General features: G+C 40.2%; 1 protein-coding gene across 5 annotated transcripts in view; it reads left to right on the top strand.

Moving 5' to 3' along the window:
- Positions 1-15,545, top strand: part of LOC112553879 (GRAM domain-containing protein 2B-like) — a 69,368-nt gene that overhangs the window by 22,316 nt on the left and 31,507 nt on the right. The gene's annotated exons all lie outside the window — the stretch shown is intronic.

Genomic DNA, 15,545 nt, shown 5'->3' with positions numbered 1-15,545 from the left:
TACTGTATACCTTTTTCACTTTAGTTGATATTTAAACACAGAAAATAGCGGTTTAATAATGATAAATGTTTCAAACGTTTGAGAGAATGCGAAGTAAGAACGTGTAGTTCTCTCTCTCTCTCTGTGAATGAATTAGATTGAGAGAGGTAGGGGTGCGATAAACTACTTCGTGCAAATAGCAGGTTACAGCCTTTCTCCTTTTGCACACAGAAAGCCCCCGTGCCGATTCAAAAAAAAAAAAAAAAAAAAAAAGCTATTCAGTATCTTCATACCTTCTCCTCCCGACGACAAAAAAGTTTTATTCTCCTGAAGGCGATAGGTCCCGTGAATGCAGCACGTACAATACCAACGACACCATCTTGTCTCGCGCCCTTGCATGGCTCGGCAAGATTAATGATCCAGGACAGGAGCCGATGGCGTCAGATGCTGTCGCTCCTTCGCGCCATTTGTGCAGTTGACGTCGGCAAGAGATCCTCGGCTTGCCTTCTGCGCCCTTCACGGTCCACTGAACCCGGCCTGGCTTATATAATGCGGTGTGCCTCTTCGTGCCCGTGTGTCTCTGTGCTCTTTTTCACTCGTTTCCACGTTGGTTTCTTTGCGTTTTATTTGTTTTTCCAAACAGTTTTATTCACGTTTTCTCCACTTCTTTGCTGCATGTTTCGAATTTCCACCCGTGTTTCCTCCTCGTTTTCCATCTTCTCTCCATATTGTTTTCCTCACGTTCCTGCGCTTGTTTTTATTTCGGTTTTCTTGGGTTTTTCCTCTTGCTTTCGGATCACTTTCGTTTGCTTCAATTTTCGTTTCCATATCGTGTATCTTGAGTTTTCTCGTTTGTTTTCCTCGACTTTCCAATCCTGTTTTCATAATGTTTTCCTTATATTTCCTCTATAAGTGCATGAGGTTTCGGCTATATCGTTTCCTTTTACCCCTTTTGCATTGATTACGAATAAAGAGAAATGGTAGAAATGCGGAGAAAACACGGATGCAGAGGAGTAGAACGAAGACAATGTCTGTCGAGAAAGAACAAAACAGGACAGATAACTCCAATCAAATAAGTAAATTAAAGCGCACACTGACGAGCAGTTATGCCTTTAGGGCTTTATTAATGTTTATTTTTTTTTAATTTTTAAAAAAGAAAAAACACTTTAAATGATTGTTAGCAGATATAGACCACAGCCAGTTCAATAGCTTCGAGACTGATCCTAGCGAGGGAAGTAAGGGGTGACGTGTCCGTGAGCTTACTTCTGTGACGTCTCAGTCCAGAGGTACTTTATAAACGGTGTCCGGTCACTTAATCCCCAGACACTTCATCCCCGACACTTCATCCCCGACACTTCATCCCCGAGACATTTAATCCCCAGACACTTCATCCCAGACACTTCATCCCAGACACTTCATCCCAGACACTTCATCCCCGACACTTCATCCCCGACACTTCATCCCGAGACACTTCATCCGAGACATTTAATCCCCGAGACATTTAATCCCGACACTTCCTCTTCAGGACAATCAAGTGCAACCTATAATAGATTGTTGGGTGCAGTTAGAGAGCTAGTGCCTAATGCAGCTCCAGAGACTATAGTAACAGACTTTGAGAAAGCTGCGATGACCGCTTTTAGAGAGAAGTTTCAGTCATGTAAAGTAACGGGCTGTTACTTTCACTTAAGTCAAGCGGTATTACGCAAAGTCACTGAACTGGGTATGAGAAGTGACTATGACGAAGACGACGAGTTACGTGGAATGGTCAGATGCCTCCCAGCACTTGCCTATGTACGTGAGGAAGACATTGTCGATTCCTTCGAATTGCTTGCAGAGTCAATGCCACAACATGATCGCATGCCGGAACTTCTATACTACTTCGAGCATACGTACATACGTACATACGTACATACGGGGCCGCAGACTGCGCGGTAGAGGGGATAACTACGCTTCAGCTTTATTCCCTCCAGACACTTGGAACAAATACCTGACGTCATCGGCGGTGTTGCACGAACAAACAACTCTGTGGAGGGTAGGCATCACGCCCTTCAATCTCTCTTCTCCTGTCATCACCCAACGATGTGGACATTCCTTGAAGGTCTACGTAAGGATTGTCAGCTACACAAGGCGTCTGTTCTACAATCATGCGCCGGCACAGAGAAGCGTCCAAAGAAGAAATACGCTGAGTTAGCCAGGAGAATTAGCAACATTATAGAGAAATATGAGTCAATGGATCGTCTTCTGTACCTCCGATCATTAGCTTACCTTTCATATTGATTAACAGCAATTACCTCCCGAACACTCAAGAACAATTTTCATATCATATTGTTGAAGAACATTACATTTACTTGCTTATATGAATTTTAACTAATGTTGTAGATGTTCAAATGACGTTGAAGTTAATAGCATGATTTGAATTTGAATTATTTGAATTTCAATTAATAAATTTCAATAAAATTTTTCGCTGACTTCACAATTTTTATAGTTAAGAATTTAGTTTAGGGATTAAGTGTCTGGGGATGAAGTGCTTAGGGATTAAATGTCTCGGGGATGAAGTGTCGGGGATGAAGTGTCGGGGATGAAGTGTCTGGGGATTAAGTGACTGGGAACCTTTATAAACAAGTGATAATTGTAATGTTCAACTCTTGTATTTTGTGAGCATCATTCATAACATTCACTCATACATTACTATGATATTATTATTTTCCTTTGCTCGGCGATTGGTAGTAATTCTGGACGTCACGTAACGACTGCACGCACGTCACAGTTATAAATAGCTCAGTGTAAGAAGAGCTAGCAGGCTCTACACACACACCACGTGACGTGTCGTCTGCTTCCACACCTTTATCTCGTCTTGCCTCGGACCTCAGTAAATAAACAGACTGCATGTCCACGTAAAGGGCGCAGAAGAAAACAATGTCTCATGAATATTTTAGTTACACGGGGGGGGGGGGGGGCTGGGATGGAGGAGGCCAGTCCTGGTTGATGGAGACATTGGAACATCCTTAGCAAAAAATTTATTAAAAAATACAAAGAAAAGTACGCGTATCGTGTGTCAATGCCCCATTTTTGGACATTTACAGGATTTTTTTTTATTTATTTAACAAAATCTTAATTCAATGATTCGTGAAACACTGAATGACACTGTAGCAGCAACGGTCCTGAAGAATGTTATTTTCCTGGAGAATTGATCCGAGTACTTCCGGCGATTGCTTGGAGGGGCAGAGTGGCGGAGGCATAATTGAGAGATGTGTGAGGGAGGGACCAGTGGTCCATTCTCGGGCCTTTGAAGACGAGAGGGAGGCCGGACGAAAGTGAACCACTCGGTCTGGTGTCACAGACGGCGCATCTCCAAGGTGCCAGCCCAGCTTTAATTAGTTTTGCACTAAGGGCCGAGGCTTTTGATCACTGGAAGATGGTTAGGATGAGGAAAGCCAATTCTTGTCGGCATACGTAATGGCGAAGAGGCCGAGGGCTTAAAGTGAAGATAAATATAAAGATGTCGAACCTCAGTCGATGACAGGCACGCCCGTCCTTGCAATCGCAGGTCTTATTGGTGCATGTTTGTTTATACATTTTGAAGTGTTTTTTTTTTTCTTTTGTTCGTTCTTTCCTTTGTTCGTTTGTTCTTTTGCTCGTTTGTTTCTTTTCTTCGTTTGTTTCTTTTCTTCGTTTATTTATTTATTTTGTTGTTGTTGTTGTTGTTGTTGTTGTTGTTGTTGTTGTTGTTCCCTTCTTTGTTATTTTTTCTTTCTTATTTCATTTGTACGTGCATGTGTCTTCTTTTGTGTGTGTGTGTGTGTTTTTTTGGGGGGGGTTCTTTCTTTCTTTCTTCCCTCCCCTTCTCTCACCAGGCCCGGTTCTACCTATTAGGCGAACTAGGCAATCGCCTAGGGCGCAGCGACCGAGGGGGGCGGAAAAAATGGCCTGCTTTTTTTTTTTTTTTTTTTTTTTAAATGAATAATTTTAAGAAAAATGTCATTTTCACAAAATGATATTAGCAGGACACTTTTTCTCTGCTTGTAGACTGACCACCACGCTAGTTTCTCAGTACATGTATGACAGGAAAACCCCATTATCGCATCATCCCAGGGCGCACCTGCAGTGACCACAGCTAACCGGCAGGCAAGTAGAGGGCGGGAGAGGGGCGGCGTTGGTGGAAGGCACCTTTTCCTCAGCTTGTAGGTTGACTTCACCACCGAGTTTCTCAGTTCATGTAGTGATGTAGTACAGGAAAACCCATTATTACAGGGCGCACCTGAAGTGACCAGCTAACCAGCGGGGAAGAAGAGGGCGGAGAATAGACAGTGGAGGGGCGGGTTGGTGGATGGGGCCTGGTACATGGAGTGGACCGCATTCCACTAATACCAAGCTCACCTTTCTTTCCTCTATCTTACTATTGAAGAGGTTCCACACTTATGCATTGAAAACACTGCAGCTGATATCAGGGACAACAACACTGACTTGAGTTTGCTACGCGAGTTTCTCTGTGGTTATGACAACTAAACAGTTGCTCAATATTGTTTACACTTACGAACTTTTAACCCGAAGGAACTTAGCTAATGTCACCAACGCGTTCTCAGTTAATAAGAGTATTAAAGTCTTTCGCAGACAAACATCAAGGTAGAGCCATTTGAAGTTTATAGCATATCTACTTACTGACACTGATGGCCTATAGTCTTGTACTTACTGTTGTGACTCATGGTCGTGAATATTTAACTTTCTTATTAATTATTAAATTTCTGTTCGATTGGTGTATTACGCTTTAGTTGTCAAATTGTAATGTTTATTTTTATTATCTAAGAGTGCATCTGTTTGTCTAGAGTTTGAACGGATAGCTTGTTGTTATGCTCCATTGACAGAATATTTGAAATTGGTTATTAAGAGATAATGCCTACTAAGACCTACAGTCTATATACTTCTCTTGTTTTCACCAAACCCTATGCTGGACACCACGCAGTGTTGATCACTGGACTGTGTGGGGAGCTGCCCTGACACCATGATTTACAACTTTGCATTGTTAGCGTCCAGAAGACTCTCTCTTGACAGACCTTGCTACCCGCCCACCTGTGAGGTGTGACTGTGGTGTGACTTTGGATGGGAACAAAGTAGCTGCTATCAGGGTGGTCTAGAGGCTGGAAGCTGTGATAGCTTGAGTTTTAGACCACACAGCAAAATAAGACCAAAGCAAGATGCTACACATTTCTTGTCTCCATCAGTGTGCACTCCATAAAACCTTTTACAGGAGTGTTTGAAATCCCGCTACTCATAAGTGTAGGTCTGATTTGGGAGGCATGCAATATCCATGTGTGTATGATGCACGCCTGAAATTGAAAAACAGACCTACTTTTTCTTGACAAAAAGTAGTTCTTTCTTATGTTATTAATCAAATCTGACAGCAAATTCTCGAAAAAGATTTAATTTTAGTAAGCCATTCTTTGACACTTCTGGGTTCTAATGCCTCTGGTCGTAATGAGTTCTTGTAGAAAACCACTTTTCTACTATTTTTAAGCAGCAAACATGTAGACAGTTCGGTTTTACTTGTTAGTTCGTCTGTAAGGTGAGAAAGAAGAGAACCATTGAAAGCACTTGCCGATGGAGGTGCTATAGGTGGACAGGCCCACAGGTAGCGATAAATCTGTCAGTTAATGACCAGTCGGATCAGACTAGCAGACTGGACAAAGAAGGTGGTGCGATGTTACCTGATAGTTGTACGTGAGATGAGAAAGAGAGAAGAGAGAAAGATTGAAAGGACCTCAGTGGGGTAGCTTAGTGGAGAAGGGTAGAGATAAATCTCTACCACTGTAAAGAAAGGCAGATCACATTACCAGGGCTGGACAGCCAGAGTGGGGAAGAGGTAGTTGTAACTTTGAACTTAAAACCCACAGGACGATGTCAAAACCTCACTTTTCTGAGCGGCTGCAGACATCTCGTGCTGCTGTTTGAACTTACTTTGTAATCGTCTGTTCGGGTGCTTGGAGCTATCATCCTTCCACAGCTGAGTCAGTAAAGGTTGTGAACTGCATTTAGCCTGCCAGACTGAACAGAGCTACTGTCTACAGCCACTTCATGAGAGTTTGTACAGATAAGTTCGCATGAATTTTATACACTGTGACATAGCTGTATATAGTTTATTAACACGATTTATGTCTTTCTTTACATTAATTTCATTTCCTTATTTCTTATAGTGCTTATTTTGATTGTGTGGATGCAACGGGTTGCGATAGCGGTGGTGTAACTTTTTGCAAAACTTTTCATTGATCAAACGGGTCCGTGACAGTCTGGTGGTCTTTATCACATCACAGTCGTGTTGAGTTCTGAGACAGACCGCCGCAATCATTACTGGTGATATTTAAGCCTTATAGCTTTCTTGTTTGAACTGCGTCCATTGAAGACAGATTTAAACAGATTCAGGAGCACAGTGCATTATTTGGATTTCTTTATGATATCCAAAGCATTTCTGAAAAACCAAGGAAGGACATTCTACTATCTTGCGAGGTCTTGGCAAAGGCACTAATGCACAGAGACAGCAAAGACACTGACGCGGAGGAACTCTGTTCTGAATTACAGGCTGTAGCTAGAAGACTTCCCAAGCCTAACATGAACCCCAAAGAAGTCTTAATATTCATAATCCAACATAAGCTATTTGATACATTTTATTGACCCTTCCAATTTCTGTTGCCAGTGCAGAACGGAGTTTCTCAAAATTAAAATTAATTAAAAACTATACGAGATCAACAATGTTGCAAGAGAGACTGACTGGGCTGACCACCATATCTATTGAGCATGACTTGGCAAATGCACTCAATCTGAAGGAACTGATAACTCGTTTTGCACAGCAAAAAACAAGGAAAGTGAGGTTTTAAGCATCAATTTCATGACCAGGACTAAATAAATTGCAAAAATAAATGATATAACATAGTTCACTTTTTGTGAGGTGTGTGTGTGTGGGGGGGGGGGCGCAGAATTTTTCTTTCGCCTAGGGCGCAACACAGCCTAGCGCCGGCCCTGTCTCTCACCATGAGTTTGCTTGCACGGCGTAAAACATAAACAAATCCCTCCCCTTCTCCTCTTTTATCTTTCTTTGTGGGTCTACTGACTCGTTTATGTATGAACATCCTGACGCGGGTGCAGATGCAGAAAAGCGCATTGGATGTAACATGAGAGCAAATGCAGCTGCTCAGTGTGGATGAACAGTATCTCCGTCTTTCCCCGTGTTTCTCTTTCTTTCTTTCAATTTTTTTCTCTGCGATTCTTTTTCACAAAACCACGGACCGAAATCGATCACCTGCTTTCAATAAATCTGAATGAAATGCTATTTTCTTTTGGTAATGTGATATACATGGCAGATGGATTGTGTTTGTTCGCTGTTTTTATTTACATTTTGTGGAAGCTGAGCAAGAAACCATTTATCCTATTTTTCAGGAGATAAATTCTTCGTGATGGTTGTGTAAAGGTGGGATGGGGGTGACTGGTGTTTTACGAAAAGCGAACAACAAGTCATCCAGCGCTGTAAAATTGTGTGAACATAAATAAATATAAAGCCACAGATAGAGAAATAATTACTTGGTCGAATTATAATAATAATAGTTGTTGTTATTGTTATTATTATTCAGTAGCTAGACGTGGAGATATTGGGGTGTCTAGTGGTGCTACCAAATGAAAATTTCGGTACGATTCTATGTGTCATCCGATTTCTTTTGTGTAAAACAAACATATTACATATATATCTTTGATTTTCATTTAGCGAAAAAAATTGAAGGATTTGCCATTGTCAGATTTTGTGATTTTCATCTTTGTCAGAAAAATCCTTTTCTTTTTATTCATTTATTTGAAATGCTAACAGTTTGACTATGTGTGTGTACTTGTTGTGTGAATACAAGAGAAGGGGAAGGGTTACTGTGCTGGGAGGAAACAAGCTCACTGCCATGTTTGTATTGTGGTCGAAAAGTGAAACATATATTGTATATATATTCTGTCACGCTATAGAACAGTTCAAGATTGACCCTTTGATTGATTTGAAATCAATGGATTTATCTCATTAAAAGTGTCTTTCAGCAATCCATAAATCCCTGCTCACGAGGCGCAAGCCTTTGAACGTTTTGTAGTAGGTTTGGAAATTTGTCAACTCCTCATTTCTTTCCTTGACGTAACAAGTAGATGACTGAGCAACACATATTCTTTAAACTCTCGCATTGTCCTCGTACATAACATTCTTTAAAAAATAGATTATGCATTTTAAATCACACACACACATACATTTTCTTGACCCTCGCTCAGTATCTACAACCAAAAGACTCCCTCTGTCGGGAAAGCTGTGGACAGTACGCACGACGGAGATATCCAGACTATCACCGACCTCATAGGTCCAGGAACTTATATTACTGAGCTGCTGGCAGACGATTTTTTCCAGTTAACTGCTAAAACGAGGCATGAGACGACAAAACTTCCGGTTTAGTCACATTCTTTGTTTAGGCTCGCCGAGACTAGCAGTTGATCACTTCACATGAGGCTAAGCGTTGGTCTCGGCAGACAGACAGCAGTCCACCTATACATGTCTTTGATAGCTCTGTAGGTCTGCACCTAGAGTTTCTGTCAAACGATGAACTCAGATAATGATGCCTCTACTTCATTCGTGCGGCTCCACGAAAACTCCAGGACGCAACGTGCAGGATACCGGGAATGCAATCTGGGAAGCAATCAGCAAAGATCAAGAAAAAATGAAACACTTAAGAACAGTGAACAGCCTTCTAATCCACCTCCTCCCTCAAAGGCACCTCCTGCTCCCACCAACTCCTCCTCTAACTGCTCAAAAGAATAAAACTGCTGACATGGGAAGGTGGGTGTCGTCTGTTCTGCCCAGTTCTTATCTTCCAAATCTTCTCAATGCAAAAAGTCTTCGTTCCATTTTCGTGGTCACGTTCTTTATCTTCAGATACACCGCCCTTTAAAAGAATATTCTTATCTTGTTTTTAGCCTTAAAAGCTGACGGCAAGGCCGTTAGAACTGTCCCATGATGCCTCTCAAGATAGGGAACCGTTTGGAGAGACCATCTGCAGTCAGCAAAAACTTTCTAAGAGATCTGTCCCTATCAATAGCAGTCTGACACACACACACAGACAAGACAGTTGATAGGTCACAGGCAGACGGCAACTCCTCTTAAGACAATAGAAATAAATCGTATTCAGTTGGTAAAGTGGAAACCAAAATGAATTTAAGCTGGTAACAACAAATCAGAAACGTTTTTAAGCTGATTTTATAGAGATGGAAAGACATGCACGGTGGAGAGATGAATATAATTTTCTTTTTTTTTTTTTTTCTTTACTTTCTTTGGTTACTCGATTGTAAGAACAAAAGGTCTAGATGCAAAAAAAAAAAAAAAAAACTCTTACAGTCTATAATTCGATCATTTTGTTGGCCCGTGATTCTAGTCCATTTGTTATTGTTATTCCCCGGAACAGTGAAAGCATTCTGCCAAAAATTCCGCAGGAGCACGTGATAAACCTATTTCCATTTTCTGCACACGCACGCCAGTAGGTGGCACGTGATCAGCGGAGGACCACCTGCTTGTGCGCCCAGTGATCGAAGTCTCATCCATTTGCTAATCTCCCTAGCGCCCTCTAGCGACCCCAGAGAGAGGCGGCACAGTTGATTACCCATACACTCTTGTTTGTGTTGGCTGCTGATGCTGGTGTGTGGAGTACACAGTCCGTTCTGCACGCTTGCCTGCTTCCTCGAGCATCACTTGGAGCATAGACTACAGGAGGTCCACCGGGAGGATACTGACAGGGGGAAAGGAGTAGATATACACGTGCAAAACTGTGCTAGTGTATATGCGATTAGATGGAGATTGTGTTTGTGTGTGCGTACACGGGCGAGTGGTTGTGTGTGCGTGCGTGTGTGTGTGTGTATGCACGTGCGTATTCGTTGTGCGTCTGTTCGTGAGTGAGCGCGTGAATTGTTTATTTTTCGTGTGACACAAAAAAGCGAATTTTTCTAGAAAATAAAATAACCCTGCTCCCAATAAACATCATCTTCAGCGCTCTATGCTACAGAATCATTTATTTCACGGATGAAAATATTTTCTGCCCTGTCAAAGATATAAAGCGAAAGAACATGTAACCTACGTTGATAAAGACTCCATATTCCAGGAAATACTCTTTCTGTTTAAATTCAGACAGCGAGGACCAGGCGGACATTTTCTTCTTGTTTCCTGCGAATCTCGAAAAAAAAAAAGTTAGCTTTAACTAGTCGAAAGTGTTTATCCATAACAATAATTTTCGCAGAAACTGTTGAATCGAAAGTAGATGTTAGGTCTTAGAAGTGTGCATATATATGATGTGCTGACGTGGATGTGTGAAATCTGTGTTCACCCTGTCTTATGAAATATTACCTGACCCTCCTGTCTGCTCGGCTGTCCTCAGAGGAAGGGAGGGATGTATGTCCGAGAAAGGAGACATCGTCTTTTCCTCCCGGGAGAGGCCGGGACATAAAAAATTTAGCATCGTATTCCGCGGTCTTAACCCAACATAATCATCTGTCCCTGTTAGTCATGTGTAGCTGTCTGTGCATTCCAGTCATGATGCAAGCCACCCAAGCGTGAAATGAGCTCATGGAGGATGGAGATGGCCGACTTGTCTTGTGGACTTGTGTTGACTGCCACTTATTGATCTCCTGCTGTGGTTGCGGCTTTAAAGGGATACTAAAGGGTAGTGATAAGGCTGTGGCGACAGTCAAACGTTTCAAAAATAGATTTAGTTAGAATTACAGAGCACGAGAGCGATACAGGAGAAATAAAGGATTCGTTTCTCACTTAATTACCACTTATTAGCACTATTTCGGTTGCCGATGTTTATAAAAATCGAAAAAATCCAGTGAAATCGACCCTTGTGTCCTTCCGCCGAGTAACTACGATAGCTTCCCGAGATGAGTCAAGCAGACGAGTCTTTTGTGACGTCACAAACGACAGGAAGTGTCTGTGGTCATTGCTAGGATAGTGATCGGTGGTGTCTCTTAGTTGGATTTGTGATCTCCAAAGTCATCAACTATCGAGATGGCATGAATAATGTTCAATTTTACCAATTTGAACCACTTGCATCAGCTCACAATCGACTGCACATCCTCGGAGGACGAGGAAAATGTTGCAGCAGTCGAAGCACAAAGCAGGTACGTAGGACCAGAGATCTGTAGGGACAGATCTCTGGTAGGACTATAGAAGTAAGTCATACATACTGTGTGCACGGGAACAGAAAGTGAACGCATGCTTTACCTTCAAGCACTTTAAATAAACATAATGCACTCAAACTCTTTACACTGGGCATTGTTGTTGACGAATTCACTTCGTAGTGTATTTAAAAAATAAAATTACATTTGGTATGCTAATTATTTCCTCACACACACCGGAATATTCACATTGTATATGATAATTTGGGTTTTAAGTGAACTTTCCTAAGGATAGTTTAAAAAATTAATAGTTTGAAATATCTGTATTTAAATATTTTAAACAGACTTTAATATAATACTATTTGCAGCATTTTTTGGGGATATAGTTTGAATAATTAACTAATGACTTACTTTATAACAACGATGGATAGAATTCAAGCAGAGACGTTTGCTTTATATGTTTATTATGCCTGTGCTTTTAACTTATATGTTTGTTGTTTAAATGTGTATTTACATAGATTCATTTTATCACAGTTTCAGACTGGTGCATTTGTGAGCATTGTGAGGAATGGCCACAACAAATGTTGAAGCATAAAAAAATGTAGAGTAAAAGCTTAAAAGTGAATTGTCAAGAAAATGTTCCCTATACATCATGAAAATTGTTACATTTATCCAAATCCAGTTATTGGACACACTTCATATCAGATGCATCATGTATCTGACATGAATTGTAAAATAAAATCTTCCCTTTGTTAACATTAATTTCTTTTATTTGTTCAAACTCAGGTATGGGACACACTTTATCTTTATGTCCAAAACAAATCTTGCATGCATCTGGCATTTTTATTTTACAAACATCATTTCTGAAATACTTGGTGCTGAATTTACCTTTCATTCTTTATTTTCTTACAAACTAATAACAATGCAAGGAAAACTGTGTGAGAACTGATTTCTTTCTTTCACATAATATACAGACATATGGCTTAATCTTTTTATTTCCTCAAGTTCCACTGCATGTGAATTTTTCATTTGATTGCTCTGTAAGCATTTAAAACAGTTTCAACAATGTATTTTGTCATAATTTTCTTAATTCTTGCACAGTTATGGATTCCAATAAACCAAGTGGACAATTTGAGACACATGTGTGTTTGTGTACTTGTCAAAGGTTGAACATTTAGGAAGCCCTAAAAAGAGTGTGCTGTGATGTCCAGGAGTAATGATGGCCACAGGAGCTGTCTTGGCATATGGTTATAAATTTGAACTTCTATGTGACACTCATCTATAGTTGTGATAGAGGGGTTGCTACACTGCCTGCAGACACTCAGCAGCTCCTCCAACTTCTTTTCGTGAATGATAAATTTTCTTTCCATGAAGGGATTTGTGCCCAGTTCATCTTTCTGAGAATTCCTAGAGACAAATATTGAGACTAAAATTATAGTTAAAACCATAAATCATTTTTATAGCTAAATATCAGCTTAAATTGTTGTGCTAGCATGTTTCTGATATAAACTATCAAGTACTGACTGTTTGTTAGTAACTGCAATATAAATTTTGTTTACTGGTGCTCCTCGACTGCTGAATTATTCCACTCTGAGGTGTCATTTTCATTTTCTGACTCCCATATCAATATCAGGATCACACCTAGCAGACATTTATAGACACAATTTCCTTCTTTTTCATTGCATTATGAAAAAAATTTATCCACAAAAAAATTTTACAAAGCCATATAAAATTATATTTTTATCTAAGTGTTTAAAACTGCACATATTTTTGGCCTTGAATATCCTTATAAGAAGAAAATATCTGGCACAGTTTGTGGAATTCATGCCAATTTTAGATAAAAGAGATGTGTAATAGAGAAAAGAACTAAAAAGTGGCCATTACCTTTCAGGATTGGAGCTGAGATCTGGGTCTGGACCTCTTTATTTAAGCACAGTTGAACTGTTTGTTGTGACTGACTCGTCATAGTCTGAACATAAAGTTTTTATAAAGTAATCATTCCACAAAACATTAAAACAATAATAAAACATGTATGATTATACCATGTGATCAAGCTATTATTATTTTTAATTCTTTACAGTATCCAACATAAAACACAATCATTAATATTACTCTAATTTTCAAATGTTGAAATATCAATTCTAACTTCCGCAGTGTACTGCACATAGATTTCACTACTATTGTTGATAAGCTCATTATGTAGGAAATACCTTTCACATTAATTTCATTGTTTTTAGATTTCATAAACAAATAGGCTGTCTTTTCAAAAATATGAATTTAAAAATATTTCATTTTATAAAAGCAAACAATGATTTTTAAAAAAATAATGTAACAAGTGACAGGATTTCAACAATCATTTCTTTTACACTTTCAGTTTGATGCTGACCTTTTTCATTTATTATGCATGTACTATGAATTTTTACCTATTGAAACACGCTTATTATAAGTACCACATAACACGTTTATTGTTTTATAGATATATACAGTCTTTGATATATGTATATTGTAATGTTATCTACCAATAATGAAAAGTGCATTTTGTAAACACAGTAACAGTACATAGCACTGACACTGACCTGTTTATGTTGTAGTCGTTTGGCAAGTGAAACTCGTCTGTCAGATAGATCCTTCATTCTTTTTCGAGAAATTTCATTGTGTTGAAAATGGTCGGAATTGCATCTGGCAGAAGCTGTGCCTTGAAGGCCAAATCTAACTGTTCGGACATTTCGGGTCCGGCTAGTAAAGCACTGATCGTCAACAAAATGCTTGCATAACACCTCCCACTCTCTGGGCTCCCAAACGTGTGGCATCGAGCCTTGTTATTGTATGACACACTCTTTTTGTAAGGCTAGATCTGTCTTTCGGAAAATGATGACAATGTCGAATCTTTTCCCATTTTTTCGTGGCAATCGGGTGCAGGCATGGTTCGGTCTCACATGTAAACAATCCTACTGAAACGTCATAAGGTCACGTGATCGAGAACGAGAGTTCGTCGCAGCAGACGAAAGAGTCCGTGTAATTTCTCTTCTTAAACGCAACATTCTACTACAGACCTTCAACTTTTTTCACATGAACAGACATGAAAATAGACGAGATTCAAATTGATCCTACTATTTACGAGTTTCTAAGCAGTTTAATTTTCCCTTTAGTATCCCTTTAATCAAGCAGATGGCGGTTTCTGGGTTAATTTTTTTTAAATTTTACACTTTATTTAATACTAATCAAGGCTTCTGTATATATTGCAATCACTTTCTTTACTGATTTTTTTAGGATCCTTTAGGATCCTGCTGACACTTTCACACGCTCAACAATTGATGAGGAAGGAGGATGGATGGATGAGGAAGGAAAGGAGAATGAGGATGGATGACTGGTGAACGATGAAGAGGAGGAAGGTGTCTCGCTGCTAGTGTGTGATTCAAACAGTAGAGAGGGTCTTGTCTGTGAGGCTAGTGTAAAGACACCAGTGTGAGGTTTCATTCATTCACTCACTCCCTCTCACACTCCCATTGGACGTTAAGACGGGCAGAGAGGGTTTTTCCGCTCCACCTGTGCCAGCTTCCCGAGCCTGGGTATCCTGTTATCCTCCGTCACAGCGGGGTAACAGCAGGTTTTCTAGGTTAATCAGACATTCACTCATCGATCACTTTTTGCCTCGTCGGTGTATCGTCGGTGCAGACATGCGGCCATTTTGTCTAAAAACAAAAGGAAGAAAGTAGTGCAATCGACTGTAGAAATGTCTTCCGTTCTCCTCCCCTCACTCCTCCCACCCAAAAAACAAAAAAAACAAAACAAAACAAAACAAAAGAAAATCCGTTTCGCGTGGACCGCACATTTTATTTTTCAGGCGATGATTGCTTCACACCTCTGGCCGTTAATTCGCTCTCCTTGTGGTTCAGTTTGCACTCACTAGTACGACTGCTAATTGCCCCTCCCTCTGGTACCCTTTACTACGCCACCCCATCACCGTTGTTCTGGCTCCGTGCAATTTGATATCAACCTGATGTTTGCTGTCCATGGGAGGGGACCTCAGAGCAAGTGTCAAGACCAGTGACTTCAGAGAGGCTTGATTGTGTGAGCTCGGGCATGACGATGTTATACTCAGTCTGAGGTGTCGGTGGTATGTTTGGTTGCTTTCTTGGTTTATTTGGTAGCAAAGTGCCTCAACCTAAAGACGATTTGAGAGATATGGTGAAGGAAGGACAAATTTCTGGGACTACGTGGAGAAAACCAGTGACTTCCAACTTCGAATAAAAGTGTAGGATCGAAAGAAAAATAGCATGTGTTCCGATACACTGGGGGCAAGCGAGTATAACAAAAATTCATCCTCAAAAAGACAGGTAGTAATGTTTCAACAAAAAAAAACAACTAAACCAGGAAACAGAATATCCTAAATTAATACTAAA

Source organism: Pomacea canaliculata, linkage group LG13 (genome assembly GCF_003073045.1).
Source record: "Pomacea canaliculata isolate SZHN2017 linkage group LG13, ASM307304v1, whole genome shotgun sequence".
Classification (NCBI taxonomy): domain Eukaryota; kingdom Metazoa; phylum Mollusca; class Gastropoda; order Architaenioglossa; family Ampullariidae; genus Pomacea; species Pomacea canaliculata.
Note: the sequence above shows the minus strand (reverse complement) of the source record. Positions and strands in the feature narration are given on the sequence as shown.